Source organism: Vitis riparia, chromosome 11 (assembly GCF_004353265.1).
Source record: "Vitis riparia cultivar Riparia Gloire de Montpellier isolate 1030 chromosome 11, EGFV_Vit.rip_1.0, whole genome shotgun sequence".
Lineage (NCBI taxonomy): Eukaryota > Viridiplantae > Streptophyta > Magnoliopsida > Vitales > Vitaceae > Vitis > Vitis riparia.
In genome coordinates this window covers 6167775-6188777 of record NC_048441.1, presented here as the reverse complement: position 1 = coordinate 6188777, position 21003 = coordinate 6167775, and positions in this window count along the sequence as shown.

The following is a 21003-nucleotide window of genomic DNA, read 5'->3' as shown; positions in this document are numbered from 1 at the left end:
GGATTGTAGTTCAATTGGTCAATGCAATGCCTTTGTAAGGCGGAAGCTACGGGTTCAAGCCCCGTCAATCCCAACTAGACCAATGATAGGGTTGTGGGTCAAATGTTCTAGGAGTTAGTCTCTTTTCATAATGTTCTTTTTTCTCTTATTTTTCCTCTTTTACATTACTTCGCTTAATTGCATTCTTATCTTACTAGATAATGTATTTGAATTGTTCAAAATTTTCTTTTATTTATTTATTTTTCTTTGTTCTTTTTTTTTTCTCATAGATTGGCTTGATTTCATTGTTATATAGTGATGTATACATTTTTACTGCTTTGTGGGCATGACTATGGATTTCATGTTTTCTTGTACTTGACTTTGTACCTAGGTTTGAGTTATGAAAATCATGTATGTGGCAGTTTGTGGTTAAGAAATCATTGAAAGACGTCTTATTGAATCATTGATATGGTAAAAAAACTCTTCGCTTATGCCATTGTATTTTAAGCAGTTTGTGTTGTAGAATTGCTTTGTATTTGATGGTAGATTTGACGTGTACCCTGTGCAACAAGAAAGATATGATGTGTTTATATTTTTTTGTTGATAGTTGTTGTGATTCACACAATAATGAGTTACACTATGTGGTTGAGTTCAATAAGGGTGTTGGAAGTCTTAAAGTGTGATTGCATTTTTATTTTGCTTTAAGTTTGCTTTGGTTTGTTGACCTTCACCCATGTTAGTTATTGGCGATTTAGGTCAATTTCCAATTGTAGCTTGGTGTCTTACTCTATAAGGAATAGAAAAAGGCTAACAAGGGTCCCACTAGGATTTCTTTTATGTAAATTGCATGCTTTAATTAATATTTAAATCAACTATTAACAAAAGAACAGGAAAAAGCACTAAATCACAGTGGTAGAGCTAACTCCATTTTTGTAATCCACTACAAAAGTTGTTTGTTTCTTATTATTTTTGTGGTTTTCTTAAGAAATAATATAATGTGGAATGTGGGGTTTAATAAGTTCAGAGCTACGACAATGACAAGAAGTGTGTTTTTTTTCTTCTCTGCCTTAATATGTAAATCAACTTATGCTTTTGTTGTTAGAGCAATTGGTTTAATCATTGTTGTTTTTAACAACCTATTTGGTACTTATGTGAGATTGGCATTTTTCTTGTTCTGCCCCTTAAGACAGTAATCTCTATCTCCCTTTCATGATGGTGATGAATTTGTTAGATTTTCCCTTAGGTAGTATATAAGTTTTGGAGTTTGAATTTCTAGATAAATTTGAAAGATAATAATGGAATTTGAATTTCTGTATTAGTTTTTTAAAGTTCTTTGTATGCTAGTTTGGTTAAAAATTCATGTTAGATTCTTTTTTAAAGTTCCTTGAATGCTAGTTTAGTTAAAAATTCATCTTAAGTTATTTTCTAAATTTCTTTGAATGCTACCTTTGTTAAAAATTCATGATGTTTGATTATTTACCTTTGAGAGCTTGTTATTCTTTAGAAAAAACTTAATTGATTTTTGAGTCAAAATTTCTTTTACAAAAATAGATCTTTTCTTCATCATGAATGAAAAGGTAGCCAAAAAGAAGGTCTACGTTGATTTTTTCCTTTCTTTTCAAATTGTTTTAAGTTATGAATAAAAAATCCCAACTTTTAGGTCTTTTGTTCGGAATTTCTTAATTTTCTTAGTTCCTTTTTAAATTATTTTCAAAAGGATTTGAATCAATTAAGGACTTTAAAAGAAAATTCGTTTTAGGTTTAGGGCAAAGATCTCACTTTCTTTTAAAAACATGCAACTCATTTCATACAAATAGCATTCTCTTTTTGGTTTTCCAAAAATTTTGTTTTTATTCACATAAGTTTGAACTTGTGTCCCCAAACTAATGGGAATGTCCTTGGCCTTGGTAATCTTTTCACTTGAGGTTGAGGATGTATGGGTTATGGAATATTGAATGAAGATTTGACAGAACCCTACATAAAAGATGTTTTAAAATTTATCATTGCTACCAGTTTCAACTTAGCTAATGACCTTTTAGTTTTAAAATTTGTTTTAATTATTTTTGGAGTGTATTAAAATTTTTTTTTCCACAATTGTGTGATGTTACTCACTTCTTGAAATTGATTCTAGAATGTTATTTGCATCAAAAAAGCTTTTCCCAAAGTTGATTTATTTAGTTGGTTATATACCTTGTATAGTTGATGTCTTTGTAAGTTCATGCCATGCAGATATTATGCTCTTGTAATTGCTTGTCATCATCTTTTATCCTAGCTTCTCCATTTGTATTGAAAGTGCATTGCGTGTACACTCTCCACCATTCACTTCTTTTTAGTTACATATGAAATGTTTTGTGTGAACCAAGTTTGATATTGGCACTAAGTGCCTTGATGTTTGTTTGATTTTCGCTAATGAGATGCATGTTATATATTTTGTTGTTTGAACTAACTTTAATATCTTGTAATACTTTAAATTGCAGGTATTACTCTTCCTTTATGGTCTAACTTGAATTATTTGTTTAGCATGCTTAATATGTTATTGGAATTTAAGTAATCACCATTAGTCTTCCTTGATTCCCTCATTAATCACTTAATTGTTGTACTTCCCTCAATTTAGTCGGTAAAGACCTTTTCAAGGGTTTAGAGTACCATTACCTTAAGGTACCTTTCTGATAGGTAACCTGATATTTGGACCTAAACTCGGGTTTATTATTTCAAAGACATGTTTTTCCAAAAGTTTAAGATGTCATTTTTTTTAGGCTTTTAGTTTCTTATATTATTTTCCCTATAAAAAATAAATAAAAATAAGTGGCATGAGAACTCCAAATTTTAATAAAATATCAATTTTTCACAAATAAAAAATGAGTCTCGTTGTTGAGTGGGGACGCAAGTGAGAAATGCAAGTCCATAGTAACCCCCTTCCTAGACTTTTTTTATGGCACCTTCTTTCTTTCAGTTTGATTAGAGTATCCCCCATCCTTAACATTGTTTAGGGCATCCCATTTTCCTTGAGTTTTTTTTTTTTTTTTTGGGCATCCCCCTTAGTTTGTTTAGGACATTCCCCTTTCCTTTAGTTTGTTTAACTCATTCCCCTTCATTAAGTTTGTTTAGCATCACCCTTTCCTTTAGTTTATTTAGGTCATTTCCCTTTATTAGGGCATCCACATTCCTTTAATTTGTTTAAGGCATCTCCTTTCCTAGAGTTTCCATAAGTCATCATATTCCCTTGAGTTAAATTAGGGAATCACCCTTCCTTCATTTTCTTAGGTCATCCCTCTTCATGGATTTTTTTTTTTTTTTTTTAAATTCATCCTTATTTCCTAATTTTGTTTATGACATCCCCTTTCCTAGAGTTTCTTTAAGGCATCCCCCTTCCCTTAGTTTGTTTAGGTCATCCCATTTCCTTGATTATTATTAGGGAATCTCCCTTCCTTGACTTTGTTTTGGACATCTTGTTTTCCTTTAGTTGTTTTTTTAGCATCCCCCTTGAGTTTTTTTTAGGGCATTCCATTTCTTTGAATCTGTTTGGGGCATTCATTTTCCCTGAGTGTTATCATGACATCCCCCTTCCTTTAGTTTGCCTGGGCCATGGGGTTCCTTAAGTTTCCTTAGTGCATCACCCTTCCTTCACTTTCTTAGGTCATTCCTCTTCATAGATTGTTTAGTTCATTCCCCTTCCTACAGTTTGTGTAGAGCATTCACCTTAGTTGAATTTGTTAAGGCATCCCCCTACTAAGTGTTTATTCAATGCACTCCCACTTAAGTTTTATAAGGCATCCACCTTCCTAGAGTTTTTTAACAACATCCCCTGTCTTTGAATTTGTTTATGGCATAGAGTTTCATTAAGGCATCCTTTCCTTTAGTTCTTGTGGGGAATCCCTTCCTTGATTTTCTTTTGGACACCCCCCTTTCCTTTAGTTGTTTAAAGTATTGTCATTCCATGAATTTGTTTAGGGCATTCCCCTTCCTTTAGTTTGTTTAGGGCATCTCCATTCCTTGAGTTTCTTTAGGGCATCACCCTCCCTTGAGTTACATTAGGGCATCTCCCTTTCTTGAGTTTCTTAGGTCAACCCTCTTCATGAGATTGTTTAGTTCATTCCCTTTCCTGGACTTTGTGTAAAGCATCCCCTTTCCTTAAGTTTGTTTAGGGCATCCCCTTTTCAATAGTTGATTTAGTGCACCCCCACTTTCTTAAGTTTTATAGGGCATGCACCTCCTGTAGTTTGTTCAACACCTCCCATTTTCTATATATTTTTGGCACATCTCCCTTCATTGAGTTTGTATAGGGAATCCCCTTTCTTGGAGTTTGTCTATAACAACTGCTTTCCATCACTGTTATTAACACATCCCCCTTTCATTAGTTTTTTACGACGTCTCCCTACACCTTGAGTTGGTTTATGGTATACCCTCTTGGAGTTTATTTAGGACATCTTCCTTTCTCCATTTTGTTTAGGACATCTTCCTTCAGTGACTTTGTTTAGGGCATCTCCCATACTCAAGTCTTATAAAGGCATCCCCCATCCCTGACTTTGTTTATGGGATCCGCCTTACTTTAGTTTGTTTAAGGATTTCCCCATCCTTGAGTATGTTTAGGGAATTCCCCTTCATTTAGTGTTACTAGGGCATCTCCTTTCCTAAACTGTTATTAAGGAATCCCCCTTCCATTAGTTTGTTTAGGGCATTCCCGTTCCTTGAGTTTCTTGGGGCACCCCTTTCCCTTGGGTTACTTTAGGGCTTCACCTTCCTTGAGTTTCTTAGTCCCTTTTCATGAAGATTATTTAATTCATTCCCCTTCCTGGAGTTTGTGTAAAGGATCTCCCTTGCTTGAGTTTATGGCACCCCCTTCCAAGAGTTGATTTAGTGCACTCCCACTTCCTTAATATTCATAGCACATTTGCCTCTTGGAGTTTGTTAAGCCCCTCCCCTTTCTTGAGTTTTTTTTTTTTTTGGCACATCTCTCTTTGTTGAGTTTGCTTAGGGCATTTCCCTTCTTAGAGTTTGTTTAGGGCATCCGCTTTCCTATAGTTTTATTAAGGTATCCCCTTCCTTTAGTTTGTTTTGTGCATCCATGTTCCTTGAATTTCCTTAGGCCATCCCACTCCCTTGAGTTACATTAGGGCGTCACCCTTGCTTTAGTTTCTTAGGTCATTCTTTTCCATGGAGATTTTGTAATTCATTCCCTTTCCAAGAGTTTGTTTAAAGCATCCCCCTTCCTTGAGTTTGTTAATGCCATCCCCTTCCCAAATTTTGTTTAGAGAATCCCCCTTCTTTAAGTTTCTTTAGCACATGCTTCATTGAGTCTTGTTAGCACATCCCCTTCTTTGAGTTTGTTTACAACATTCTCCTTCCATATATTTGTTTAGGGCATCCCCCTTCCTTGAGTCATATTAAGACGTCCCACTATCCCTTAGTTTCTTTATAGAATATCTATTCCTTGAGTTTGTTTAGTGTTTGTGCCCTCTTCCTTGAGAATTTTTTTAGTGCATCCCCCTTCCTAGAGTTTGTTTAGGGCAACCCGATTCTTAGAGTTACTTATGGCATCCTCCTCATTTGATTATGTTTAAGGCAACCCCCATCCTTGAGTCTTATTAGCGCATTCCCCTTCCATGAGTTTCCTAATGGCAACGCCTTTTTTTTTTTTTAGTTTGTTTAGGTCAACCTCATATTTTGTGTTTCTTTAATGCATGTACCTTCCTTGAGTTCATTTAGGGAATGTGATTTCATCGAGTCTTATTAAGGCATCTTTTTCCATTATTTTCTTTAAGAGACATCCCCTTTCATTCAGTTAATTTATGGCATTCACCTTCCTTATCTATGTTTACATCATCCCCTTTTCTTCAATGTTATTAAGGCATCTCTTCCTCCCCATCCCATAGATTCTTTGTAGAATTCATATTCTTTGCACTTGTTTAGGTTAGGCCCCCATCCTTGAGTATGTTTAGCACACCCCCCTTTCTTGAGTTTGTTTAAGGGTATGCCCTATTCCTTGAGTATGTTCAGGACATCCTCATTATTTGAGGTTTTCTCGGGCATCCCCTTCTTTAGGTTTGTTTAGGGTATTCCCCTTCATTGAGTTTATTTAGGGCATCCTCTTTCCTCGAGTGTTATTAGGGTATTCCCATTCCTCTATTTTTTTAGGATATTCCTTTTCATTGGGCTATCAAACTACCTTGATTTACATTAGTCCATCACCCTTCCTTCAGTTTCTTAGGTCATCCATCTTCATAGAGATTTTTAATTCATTCCCTTTCCTAGTAGAGTTTGTTTAGACCAACCAACCTTCCTTCAATTCTTTTAGCACATACCATTTCCTAGGGATTACTTAGCAGACTCCCACTTCCTTTAGTGTAGTGGAGCATCCCCATCTAGTAGTTTGCTTAGCGCAACTCCATTTCTTTAGGTTTTTTAGCACAACTGCTTTTGTTGGGATTGGGCATCCCCCTTGGTAGAGTTTGTTTGTGGCATGCCCTTTCTATGAGTCTTATTAGTGAATCCCCCTTCTTAATGTTCATTTACAACGTTCTTCTTCCATTGGCTTTTTAAGGGGATCCCACTTACTCGAATTGGCTTAGAGCATCCCCCTTCCTTGACTTTGTTTAGAGATTCCCTTCATTAAGTTTATTAAGGGCATCATTTAGAGCATCCCACTTCCTTAAGTTTGTTTAGGGTATCCCTTGTTCTTCACCCCATAATCAAGATGTCATCCTAGGGTCTATCTAAACATAATCATTTGTTCCCGTGATTGCTCATGATTGGAACGCCATTCATAGTTCTATTCATTTTCATTCTTAGTTTGTTTAGTTTCACATCATTGAGATCCCATCCTAGGTTCTTCTAAGCTAATTCGTTTGTTCTTTTGATTGCTCATCATTGGACCATAATTCTTGGTTTTATCTATGTTCATTCTTCGTTCCTTTCGTTCCCCGTCATTGGGTTACTATCCTTGTTTTAATCTAAGTTTCTTCATTGGTTCCTTTGATTTCTCATCACTAGGACGTCATCCTAGGTTCTATCTATATCTAATTTGAGTTAATTTTGTGTCCGATTGTCTACATACCATCCTAGGTTCTACCCAAGCTTAGTTGGTTGTTTGTTATGTTTCTCATCATTGTGATGTCATCCTAGTTTCTATCTAGGTTTATTTTTAGTTCCTTTGGGTTCCACACATTTGGATACAATCCTAGGTTCGGCCTATGTTCATTGTTCTTTTATTTGGTTTCCCATCATTGTGAACTATCTAAGCTTATTATTTGGTTTCCCATCATTGTGAACTATCTAAGCTTATTCCTATGTTCCTTTGGTTTCTCATAATTAGGACGTCATCCTATGAGTTTGTTTAAGGGTTTGCACTATTCCTTGAGTATGTTCAGGACATCCTCCTTCCATGAGTTGTTTTCGGGCATCCCCTTCCTTAAGTTTGTTTATGGTATTCCCCTTCATTGAGTTTATTCAGGGCATCCTCTTTCCTCAAGTGTTATTAGGGTATTCCCATTCCTCAATTTTTTTAAGGACATTCCTGTTCATTGGGCTATCAAACTACCTTGATTTACTTTAGTCCATCACCCTTCCTTCAGTTTCTTAGGTCATCAATCTTCATGGAGATTTTAATTCATTTCCTTTCCTAGAGTTTGTTTAGACAACCAACGTTCGTTCAATTCTTTTAGCACATACCCTTTCCTAGGGATTACTTAGCAAACTCCCACTTCCTTTAGTGTAGTAGGACATCCCCATCCAGTAGTCTGTTTAGCGCAACCGCTTTTGTTGGGATTGGGCATCCCAATTTGGTGGAGTTTGTTTGTGGCATGCCCTTTGTATGAGTCTTGTTAGTGAATCCCCCTTCTTAATGTTCATTTACAACGTTTTGCTTCCATTGGCTTTTTAAGGGCATCCCGCCTACTCAAATTTGATTAGAGCATCCCCCTTCCTTGACTTTGTTTAGAGATTTCCCTTCATTAAGTTTATTAAGGGCATCGTTTAGGGCATCCCACTTCCTTAAATTTATTTAGGGTATCCCTCGTCCTTCAAGCCATAATCAGGATGTCATCCTAGGTTTTATCTAATCATAATCATTTGTTCAGGAGATTGCTCATCATTGGAACACCATTCATACTACTATTCATTTTCATTCTTAGTTTGTTTAGTTTCACATCATCGAGATCCCATCCTAGGTTCTATCTTAGCTAATTCGCTTGTTCTTTTGATTGCTCATCATTGGACCATAATTCTTGGTTCTATCTCTGTTCATTCTTAGTTCCTTTAGTTATCCGTCATTGGGTTACTATCCTAGTTTTAATCTAAGTTTATTCGTTTGTTCCTCTGATTTCTCATCACTAGGATGTCATCCTAGGTTCTATCTATATCCAATTTGAGTTAATTTTGTGTCCCATCGTCTGCATACCATCCTAGGTTCTACCTAATCTTAGTTGGTTGTTCTCTGTGTTTCTCATCATTGTGATGTCATCCTAGTTTCTATCTAGGTTTGTTCTTGGTTCCTTTGGCTTCCAAATATTTGGATGCAATCCTAGGTTCGGCCTATGTTTATTGTTCGTTCCTTTGGTTTTTCATAATTAGGACATCGTCCTATGAGTTTGTTTAAGGGTATGCCCTATTCCTTGAGTATGTTCAAGACATCCTCCTTCCTTTAGTTGTTTTCGGGCATCCCCTTCCTTAATTTTGTTTAGGGTATTCCCCTTCATTGAGTTTCTTTAGGGTATTCTCTTTCCTTGAGTGTTATTAGGGTATTCACATTCCTCTATTTTTTTTTAGGACATTGCTGGTCATTGGGCTATCAAACTACCTTGATTTACTTTAGTCCATCACCCTTCCTTAAGTTTCTTAGGTCATCCATCTTCATGGAGATTTTTAATTCGTTCCCTTTCCTAGAGTTTGTTTAGACCAACCAACTTCCTTCAATTCTTTTAGGGCATACCCTTTCCTATGGATTACTTAGCAAATTTCCACTTCCTTTAGTGTAGTAGGGCCCCATCCAGTATATTTAGTGCAACTCCATTTCTTAAGGTCTTTTGGCACAACCGCTTTTGTTGGGATTGGGCATCCCTGTTTGGTGGAGTTTGTTTATAGCATGCCCTTTCTATGAGTCTTGTTAGTGAATCCCCCTTCTTAATGTTCATTTATGACCTTCTTCCATTGGCTTTTTAAGAGCATCTTGCTTAGTCGAATTTGTTTAGAGCATCCCCCTTCATTGATTGTGTGTAGAGAATTCCCTTCATTAAGTTTATTAAGGGCATCATTTAGGGCATCCCACTTCCTTAAGTTTGTTTAGGGTATCCCTCGTCCTTCACCCCATAATCAGGATGTCATCCTAGGTTCTATTTAAACATAATCATTTGTTCCCGAGATCACTCATCATTGGAACGCCATTTGTAGTTCTATTCATTTTCATTCTTAGTTTGTTTAAATTCACATCATTGAGTTGCCATCCTAGGTTCTATCTAAGCTAATTCGTTTGTTCTTTTGATTGCTCGTCATTGGACCATAATTCTTAGTTCTATCTTCGTTCATTCTTAGTTCCTTTATTACCCGTCATTGGGTTACTATCCTAGTTTTAATCTAAGTTTATTCGTTTGTTCCTCTGATTTCTCATCACTAGGACGTCATCCTAGGTTCTATCTATATACAATTTGAGTTAATTTTGTGTCTGATTGTCTACATACCATCCTAGGTTCTACGTAAGCTTAGTTGGTTGTTTGTTATGTTTCTCTTCATTGTGATGTCATCCTAGTTTCTATCTAGGTTTGTTCTTAGTTCCTTTGGGTTCCAAATATTTGGACGCAATCCTAGGTTCGGCCTATGTTCATTGTTTGTTCCTTTGGTTTCCCATCATTGTGTTTGGGACATCCTCCTTACTTGAGTTGTTTTCGAGCATCCATTTTCTTAAGTTTGTTTAGGGTATTCCCCTTCATTGTGTTTCTTTAGGGTGTTCTCTTTCCTCGAGTGTTATTAGGGTATTCACATTCCTTTATTTTTTTAGGACATTGCTGTTTATTGGGCTATCAAACTACCTTGATTTACTTTAGTCCATCACCCTTCCTTAAGTTTCTTAGGTCATCCATCTTCATGGAGATTTTTAATTCATTCCTTTTCCTAGAGTTTGTTTAGACCAACCAACTTCCTTCAATTCTTTTAAGGCATAACCTTTCGTAGGGATTACTTAGCAGACTTTCATTTCCTTTAGTGTAGTGGGGCATCCCCATCCAGTAGTTTGTTTAGCACAACTGCTTTTGTTGGGATTGGGCATCCCCGTTTGGTGGAGTTTGTTTGTGGCATGCCCTTTCTATGAGTCTTGTTAGTGAATCCCCCTTCTTAATGTTCATTTACGACGTTCTTCTTCCAATGGCTTTTTAAGGGCATCCCGTTTAGTCAAATGATTTTGTGTAGAGAATTCCCTTCACTAAGGGCATCCCACTTCCTTAGGTTTGTTTAGGGTATCCCTCGTCCTTCACCTCATAATTAGGATGTCATCGTAGGTTCTATGTAAACATAATCATTTGTCCCTGAGATTGTTCATTATTGGAATGCCATTCATTTTCATTCTTAGTTTGTTGAAATTCACATCATTAAGTTGTCATCCTAGGTTCTATCTAAGCTTATTCGTTTGTTCTTTTGATTGCTCATCATTGGAACATAATTCTTAGTTCTATCTCTGTTCATTCTTAGTTCCTTTAGTTACCTATCATTTGGTTACTCTCCTAGTTTTAATCTAAGTTTATTCGTTTGTTCCTCTGATTTCTCATCACTAGGACGTCATCCTAGGTTCTATCTATATCAAATTTGAGTTAATTTTGTGTCCGATCATCTGCATACCATCATAGGTTCTACCTAAGCTTAGTTGGTTGTTCTTTATGTTTATCATCATTCTGATGTCATCCTAGTTTCTATCTAGGTTTGTTCTTAGTTCCTTTGGTTTCTCGTTTCCAAATATTTGGATGCAATCCTAGGTTTGGCCTATGTTTATCATTCGTTCCTTCAGTTTCTTAGGTCATCCATGTGACACCCCTTTTTTTTTTTCAAACTTTATAATTGGTACTCAAATACAGTATAAGTGCTCTTAAAGATATGGGGATAGAAAAATTTAAATGTTGAGTTCTTGCTTGATTTTGTGCAAAAAGAGAATATGCAAAACCTATTATAAAGAGTACATCTTATATTAAACTTTATAATGTTAACAAAATATGTTTCGTTTCATAGAAGAAAAGTGTATTACATTAATTTACATATACCAAAACCCCATGGTTCACTACTTGACAAATATATATATATATATATATATATAATTCCTACAAAAAGATTCAGTCTTTAATACAAAGGAAAAGCCTCAAAACACTTTCAATGTGAGCAAACAACATCCAATCACAATAAAGCAATGCTCAAGCATTATATATCCAACATAGGTCTTCTGACCTGCATCTAAAGGTGGAAGGGATAGGGTGAGTTCACAACTCAGTAGGAAAGTTTATAACCATCCTAAGCATACCCTTAAAAACCTTGAATTAAACATTATAGCATGCATGATAAACATTTTATAACCATTAACAAAGATGCAATCATGTCAAACATGTATGCATGTGTTTTGCTAGTTTCATCTTTGCTTTTCCTTGTCCATCCTTTCAGAATTGATAAACTGCTCACCCCCACCAATCTATATATCAGATATTAATGCTTCACAAGATACTCGGTCAATATAATAATGAGTATTCTGGGACATCACCCAAAGGAAAGTCATACCCGTGTCTTTTGGGAATCATGTGTTTTGCTAGTTTCATCTTTGCTTTTCCTTGTACATCCTTTCACAATTCATTATCTTTATTCCGACTATGGGCATTGTTTATGGTATCCCTCCTCCTTCACCACATAATCAGGATGTCATCCTAGGTTCTATCTAAACATAATCATTTGTTCCGAAGATTGCTCATCATTTGAATGCCATTCATTGTTCTATTCATTTTCATTCTTAGTTTGTTTAGCTTCACATCATTGAGATGCAATCCCAGGTTCTATCTAAGCTAATTTGTTTGTTCTTTTGATTGCTCATCATTGGACCATAATTCTTGGTTCTATCTCTGTTCATTCTTAGTTCCTTTAGTTACCTATCATTGGGTTACTATCCTAGTTTTAATCTAAGTTTATTCCTTTGTTCCTCTTATTTCTCATCACTAGGACGTCATCCTAGGTTCTATCTATATCCAATTTGAGTTAATTTTGTGTCTGATCGTTTGCTTACCATTGTAGGTTCTACCTAAGTTTAGTTGGTATTTTGTTATGTTTCTCATCATTGTTATGTCATCCTAGTTTCTATCTAGGTTTTTTCTTAGTCCCTTTGAGTTCCATACATTTGGATGCAATCCTAGGTTCGGCCTATGTTCATTGTTTGTTCCATTGGTTTCCCATCATTGTGAACTATCTACTAAGCTTATTCGTATGTTCCTTTGGTTTCTCATAATTAGGATGCCATCCTAGGTTCTATCATAGGTCATTCTAACTTCCTAAGGTTTTCCATCAATGGGATGCCGTCCTAGTTTCTATTTAAGCTTATTTCTTGTTTTTGTTTCTCATCATTGAGATGTTATCCTAGGTTCTATCTGTGCTTAATTGTAGTTCCTTTTGTTTAAAATTTTTGGGAACCCACACAAGGTTGAATCCAAGCTTATTTGTTTCTTCCTTTGCTTTCTCATTGTTGTGAGGCGATCCTAGCTTCAATTTAAGCTTATTCGTTTGTTCCTTTGCTTTTTGCTCATTGCAACACCATCCTAGTTTCTATCTATGTTCGTTTATAGTTCCTTTGGTTTCTCATCATTTAGATGTCCTATGTTCATTCTAAGTTTCCTTAGTTTCCCATCTTAGTTCCTTCTGTTTATCTTCACTAGGATGCTATCGTAGGTTCTATCTATGTTCAATTTGATTTCCTTTCTTTAGGATGCCATTGTAGTTTCTATCTAAGCTTAGTCGTTTTTTCCCTTTGGTTTGCCATCACCGAGATGCCTTTCTAGCTTCTATCTATGTTCAAAGTCAGTTCCTTTAGTTTCTGATCGTGGAGATGCAATCTTAGGTTTCTGCCTCTACTTGGCTTGTTGTTTCTTTGGTTTCTCATTGTTGAAATGCCACCCTAGTTTTTATCTATGTTCGTTCTTAGTTCCTTTGGTTTCCCGACATTTGGATTCGGTCCTACGTTTTGGCTACGTTTATTGTTAGTTCCTTTAGTTTTGAATCATTGGGAAGCCATCCAAGGATCTATCTAAGGTTATTTGTTTAGTTTCTCATCATTGTGACGCCATCCTAGTTTCTATGTATGTTTGTTTTGAATTCCTTTGGGTTCCAAACATTTGGATGCCACCCTATGTTTTGTTTATGTTCATTGATAGTTCCTTTCATTTCCAATTGCAAAGTCATCATAGATTCTATCTAAGATAAATTATTTGTTCCTTAGTTTCCAATTATTACAATGCCATTCTAGGTTCTATGTTTGTTCATTCTTACTTCCTAAGGTTCCCATTCATTAGGATGTCATCCGAGTTTTTATGTGTTCTTATTTCTTCATTCCTTTGGTTGGTTATCAATGTGACGCCATCCTACAATCTATATATATATTCATTCATAGTTACTTTGGTTTCACATCACTAGGATGCCATCCTAGGTTCTATCTAATCTTGTGCTTATTATGTTCCTTTGCCTTCTCCTCGTTTCAATGCCATCCTAGTTTCTATCTATGTTCGTTCTTAGTTCCTTTGGTTTCTAATCATTGGGGAACATCCTAGTTTTTATCTATGTTCTTTGTTTGATCCTTCGGTTTCCCACCATTGGGATGTGATCCTAGGTTCTATTTCAGCTTATTCATTTTTGTTCCTTTTGTTCTCGTCACTGGGACGTCATCCTAGGTTCTATATATGTTCAATTTTAGTTACTTGGTTTTGGATAGTTGTGATGCCATCCTAGGTTCTACCTAAGCATAGTCGGTTTTTTCTTTGGCTTCTCATCGTTTTGACACCATCAATGGGATGCCACCTTGTTTCTATACAAGGTTATTTTTATCTTATTTCTTCGTTCCTTTTGTTTTTCATCACTGGAACGCCATCCTAGGTTTTAACTATGTTGAATTTTTGTTCATTAGTCGAGATTGTTTCTTTCGCTTCTCATCATTGTGACACCATCGTGGTTTTTGTTTATGTTCGTTCTAAGTTGCTTTGGTTTCCAAACATTTGGATGCCATCCTACGTTCTATAGGTTCATTACTGGTTCCTTTGATTTTCCATCATTGGGAAGTCACCCTAAGCTCTATCTATGGTTGTTCATTTGTTCCCTTAATTTCTCGTCATTGGGAACCCCTCCTAGGCTCTATCTATGGTCATTGTATGTTCCTTCGGTTTCCAATCATTGAGAAGGTATCCTAGGTTCTACCCATGCTTATTCGTTTGTTCCTTTCGTTTCTCATCACTAGCAGCCATCCTAGGCTTTATTTACATTAATTCTTGCCTCTTCACGTTTCCATCATTAGGATGCAATCCTGGTTTCTATCTAAAGCTCATCTCTCTGCTCCTTTCGGTTCTCATCATTGAGACTCATCCTATGTTCATTGTTTGTCCATTTAAAGCATATTCGATTGTTCCTTCGATTACTTTGTGGGATCTATCTACGGTTATTCGTTTATTCTTTTGGTTTCTTCACATTGAAACGTAATCATAGGTTCAATCATCCTAAGTTCCTTTTGTTTCCCATCATTGCGAAGCCATCCAAGGTTCGATGTAAGCTTATTCGTTTCTCATCTTAAGGACACCACCTTATATTCTATCTATGTTCATTCTTAGTTCCATTCGTTTCCCATCATTGGGATGCCATCCTAGGTTTTAGTTTCTATCTAAAGCTTATTTATTTGTTCCTTTTGTTTTTCATCACTGGGACACCATCCTAGGTTCTATCTATGTTGAATTTTCGTTCATTTGGTTTCCAATCATTGGAATGTCATCCCATGCCTAAGATTAGTGGATTGTTTCTTTCGTTTCTCATTGTTTTGACGCCATCATAGTTTGTATCTATGGTCGTTCTTAGTTCCATCATTAGGATGCCATTCTACTTTCCATCTAAAGGTTATTTCTTTGTTCCTTTTGTTTCTCATCATTGAGACTCCATCCTATGTTTTATCTATGTTCATTCTTAGTTCATCTAAAGCATATTCCTGTGTTCCTTCAATTGCTCATTGTTAGAACGCCATTCTTGGTTTTATCTATTTTCATTCTCAGTTCCTTTAGTTTCCCATGCTAGAGATGTCATCCTAGTTTTATCTAAACTTATTCGTTTGTTCCTTTCCTTTCCCATCTCTAGGACGTCATCTGAGTTCTATTTATGTTCAATTTTGGTTCCTTATTTATTCTGATCATTGGGATGCCATCCTGTTTCTAGCTAAGCTTAGTCGGTTGTTTCTTTGTTGTATCATCATTCTGATGCCAACCAAGTTTCTGCCCGTGTTCGTTTTTAGTTCCTTTGGTTTCCTAAGAATTGGAATCTATCCAAGGTTTTTGTCTATGTTCAATGTCATTTTCTTTGGTTTCCAATCATTGTGATGTCATCCTAGGTTCTCTCTAAGGTTATTTGTTTCTTCATTTGGTTTATCATCATTGAGACGTCATCCTAGGTTAAATCTATGCTCATTGAGACTTCCTTTTGTTTCCCATCATTGCGAATCTAACACATCCCCTGTTTTTTTTTGTTTTTTGTTTTCAAACTTTACAATTGATACTCAAATACAGTATAAGTGCTCCAAAAAAAAATATGGGGATACAAAAATTTAAATGCTGAGTTTCTGCTTGATTTGGTGCAAAAAGAGAATATGCAAAACTTGTTATAAAGAGTACATCCTATATTAAACTTTGTAACAATTAGTTAACAAATTATAATACGTTTTACCAAAGAAACTTGTACTATGTTAATTTACATATATATCAAAACCCCATGGTTCACTACAGGTAGCCCATACTACAAGTGTACCTAAAAAATATTTATATCACATCATTCCTAAAAAGGGATTCAGTCATTAACATAAAGGGAAAGTCTCAAAACACTTTCAATGCGAGCAAACAATATCCAATCACAATAAAGCAATGCTCAAGCATTATTTCCAACATAGGTCTTCTGACCTGCATCTAAAGGTGGAAGGGATAGGGTGAGCTCACAACTCAATAGGAAAGTTTATAACCATCCTAGACATACCCATAAAAACCTTGTATTAAACGTATAATAGCATGCATGATAAACCTTTTATAACCATTAATAAATATTCAATCATGTAAAACATGTATGCATGTGTTTGTTAGTTTCATCTTTGCTTTTCCTCATCCATCCTTTCACAACTGATAAACTGCTAACCCCCACCAATCTACACATCATATATAAATGCTCCACAAGATTCTTGGTCAATATAATAATAACTATTTTGTGACATCACCGAAGGGTAAGTCATATCCCATGTCTTTTGGGACTCATACCCAAGGGAAGGAGCAACCCCACTTCTTTAGGGACTAAAACCCAAGGGCAGGACCAACCCCATACACCCACATCAGAGTGTCTTCCTCGAGGGCTTTAGGGACTTTCACCCACATAAGTGCTCTCAATGATATGGGGATACAATAATTTAAATACTAAGTTCCTTCTTGATTTTTTGCAAAAGGAGGATATGCAAAACCTATTATAAAGAGTCTTGTATTAAACTTTGTAACTATTAATTAACAAAATATGTGTCGTTTCACAAAAGAAACTTGTACTTCATTAATTTACATATACCAAAACCCCATGGTTCACTACGGGTAGCCCATACTACAAGTGTACCTAAAATATATATATTACATCATTCCTACAAAAAGATTCAGTCTTTAATACAATGGCAAAGCCTCAAAACACTATCAATGTGAGCAAACAACATCCAATCATAGTAAAGCAATGCTCAAGCATTATTTCCTGCATAGGTCTTCTGACCTGTATCTAAAGGTGGAAGGGATAGGGTGAGTTCACAACTTAGTAGGAAAGTTTATGACCACCCTAAGCATACCCTTATAAACTTTGAATTAAACATGTAATAGCATGCATGATAAACATTTTATAACTATTAACAAATATGCAATCATGTCAAACATGTATGCATGTGTTTGCTGGTTTCATTTTTTGCTTTTCCTCGTCCATTCTTTCACAACTGATAAGCTGTTCACCCCCACCAATCTATATATTAGATATCAATGCTCCACAACATACATGGTCCATATAATAATGACTATTCTGAGACATCACCCAAGGGCAAGTCATACCCCGTGTCTTTTGGGACTCATACCCAAGGGCAGGACCAACCCCATACACCCACATTGGAGTGTCTTCCTTGAGGGCTTTAGAGACTTTCACCTAAGGATCCACGATCCCACATAAAAAATATATCAAAAGATAATGTTTGTAGCATCACATAAACACTTCCCACCAATCAATTCTCTGAATATCATCTGTGATTATTCCATATCCTTTTGTCAATGCAACCACACCATGAACCATTTCCACAACACTAAACCAAGAATCTTCATACCAATATGCGTTCCAATCTCAATGTAACATTTCAACACAATAAACCAAGATGCAATGTGTCACACCCCAATTTTTATTATTATTATTTATTCTTCAACTAAACAATTGATACTCAAATACAATATAAGTGCTCTCAGAAATTTAAATGTAGAGCCTACTTGAATTTGTTCAAAAAGAGGATATGGAAAACCCGTTATAAAGAGTACATCCTGTATTAAACATTGTGACTATTAAGTCAACAAAATATGTTTTGTTTCACAAAAGAAACTTGTACAACATTAATTTACATATACCAAGCCCCATTGTTTACTACGGGTAGCCCATACTACAAGTGTATCTGACAAATATATACATTACATCATTCCAACAAAAGGTTTAGTCTTGATACAAAGGCATGGCCTCAAAAGACTTTCAATATGAGCAAATAGCATCCAATCACAGTAAAGCATTGCTCAAGCATTATTTCATGCATAGGTCTTCTGACCTGCATTTAGAGGTGGAAGGGATAGGGTGAGTTCACAACTCAGTAGGAAAGTTTATAACCATCCTAAGTATACCCTTAAAAACCATGAATTAAACGTTTAATAGCATGCATGATAAACATTTCATAACCATTAACAAATGTGTAATCATGTGTTTGTGGGTTTCATCATTGCTTTTCCCCATTCATCCTTTCACAACTGATAAATTGCTGACTCCCAACAATCTACACAGCAGATACAATGCTCCACAAGAAACTCGATCAATATAATAATGACTATTTTGGGACATCACCCAAGGGCAAGTCATACCCCACGTCTTTTGGGACTCATACCCAAGGGCAGGACCAACCCTGTGTCTTTAGGGACTAAAACCCAGGGGCAGGACCAACCCCATACACCCACATCGGAGTGTCTTCCTCGAGGGCTTTAGGGACTTTCACCCAAGGACCCACGGTCCCACATAAACAATATATCAAATGATAAGGCCTGTAGCATCACATAAGCACTTCGCCACCAATAAATTCTCTGAATATCATCTGTGATAACTCCATATCCTTCTTGCAATGCAACCCCACCATGAACCATTTCGACCACACAAACCATGAATCTTCATACCAATATATGTTCCAATATCATGGTAACATCTCAATGCAATAAAACAAGATGCAATGACACTTTAAAACATTTTATGAAATCATAAAAATAACATGAAATTCAACAAATAATTCAAGGAAAGAAATCAAATACACCATAGAATAGCATAAAATTCCCTACCTTACACCGACTTCCTTTTTATGTTTCTTCTAAGTAGGCGATCTTTGCTTATTACGAGGAACTGAAATGAAACAACAAAATTTAGGTTTTAGTTTATTGTTGGAAATTTTTAATTCTCACATTCTCTAATCTATAACCTACAGGTTTTCAAATCAAATTTGAATTGAATTAAACAATATTTACAATGCATATTAATTTCCCTAATTAATTAACAAACACTAATTCTTTTGATTTTCTAAAAGCCTAACCTATTAACAAATCCCAAGTGTCCAAATAACCCAATTCATCACATGTTTACTAATCTATTTTTCAATCAAACCAAATTAAACAAAGATTTATGCTGATCTTACCATTAATAAAATACTTAACTTAAAATACTTTAATCTTTAATTAATTGTGATTCTTAACTAAAACGGGTTTATAGCTAATTATACTCAACTTTTACACAATTTTTACCGTTAATTCTTTTCAACATACCATTAGGAACCAAAATAAACGAAAATTACAAAATTAAACAACTTGCTTACCTCAAATCTACACTTTCTCTCTCTAGATTCTCTCTCTAACCCAAGTTGCTGCAGGTGAAATGGTGCAAAACGAGCTGCAGCCCCCTTATAAAGGGTCTCCATGCACCCAAGCACGAGGTGGCAGCCCACATGGCTGCCACCAATCCACCCAAGTAGGAGGTGGCATCCCACTAACTCCAAATTTGCACTTTAGTCCTTCAAGTTATCAAAAATAAAACCCATAATTGCCCATTAGTCCTTTAGGTTTTCATAACCCTAATCAGTCCCTAAGAACCTAAAAAGCATGCTTAGATCATTAGCTAATCTCACTTAACCTTAATCAAAGTTTAATTCATAATTAAACATGATTAGCACTAAACTAGTTTTAACATCTAATTAAGCAAGCTTAGAGTTAAGTACTAAAATAATCATTATTGCCTAATTAATTCATTAGTACTAGGTGTTACACAATGACACATTAAAACATTTTACGAAATCATAGAAATGACATGAAATTTCCAATAAATGTTTCAAGAAAAGAAATTAGATACACTATGGGATAGCATAAAATTCCCTACCTTACACGGACTTTCCCTTTGTGATTCTTCTATGTAGGTGATCTTTACCAATTACAAGGAACCGAAATAAAACAACATAATTTAGGTTTCTTAACCATGAAAATTTATGAAATTTTCCTTTCTTACTAATTTTTAACAACTTACTGTTATTAATTTTTAATTCTCATATTTTTCCAGTTAATTACCAAGCACTAATTAACCTAATTAATCGCATGTTTACGAATCTATAATACTTAAGATAAAACACTTAAATCCTTAATTAATTGTGATTTTTAACTAAAACATGTTTATATAATTACACTTAACTTTTACACAAATTTTACCGTGAATTTGTTTCAACATACCATTAGGAACCAAAAAAAAAAAACTAAACTAAACAACTTGCTTACCTCAAATCTTCACTTTCTCTCTCTAGATCCTCTCTTTAACCCAAGTTGCTGCCGGTGAAATGCTGCAAAACAAGCTGCAAGCCCCTATAAAGGTCTCCATGCAGCCAAGTAGGAGGTGGCAGGTCACATGGCTGCCACTAACCCCAACTTTCCATAATTGCACTTTAGTCCTCCAAATTAACCAATATTAAACTTACAATTGCCCATTAGGTTTTCATAACTCTAATTAGCCCTTAGGAACCTAATAAGCGTACTTAAATCATTAACTAATCCTACATAACCTTAATTAAATTTTAATTCATAATTGAACAAGATTAGCACTAAACAAGCTTTAACATCTAATTAAGCACGTTTAAAGTTAAGTACTAAGATAATCATTATTGCCTATTTAATTCATTAGTGCTAGCTATTAATGAATCCATCCAAAGTTCGATCTATGCTTATTTCTTCCTTTTGTTTCTCATCTTTAGGACACCACCTTATGTTCTATCTATGTTCATTCTTAGTTCCAATGGTTTCCCATCGTTAGGATGCTGTCTTAGGTTCTATCTAAGCTTTATTCAATTGCTCATCATTGGAACCCCATTCTTATTTCCTTTCATTTCCCATCATTAGGATGCCATCCTAGGTTCTATATAAGCTTATTCATTTGTTCTTTTGACTCATCATAATTAGGACACCATTCATGGATCCATCTATCTTCATCCTTAGGTTCTTCAGTTTTCCA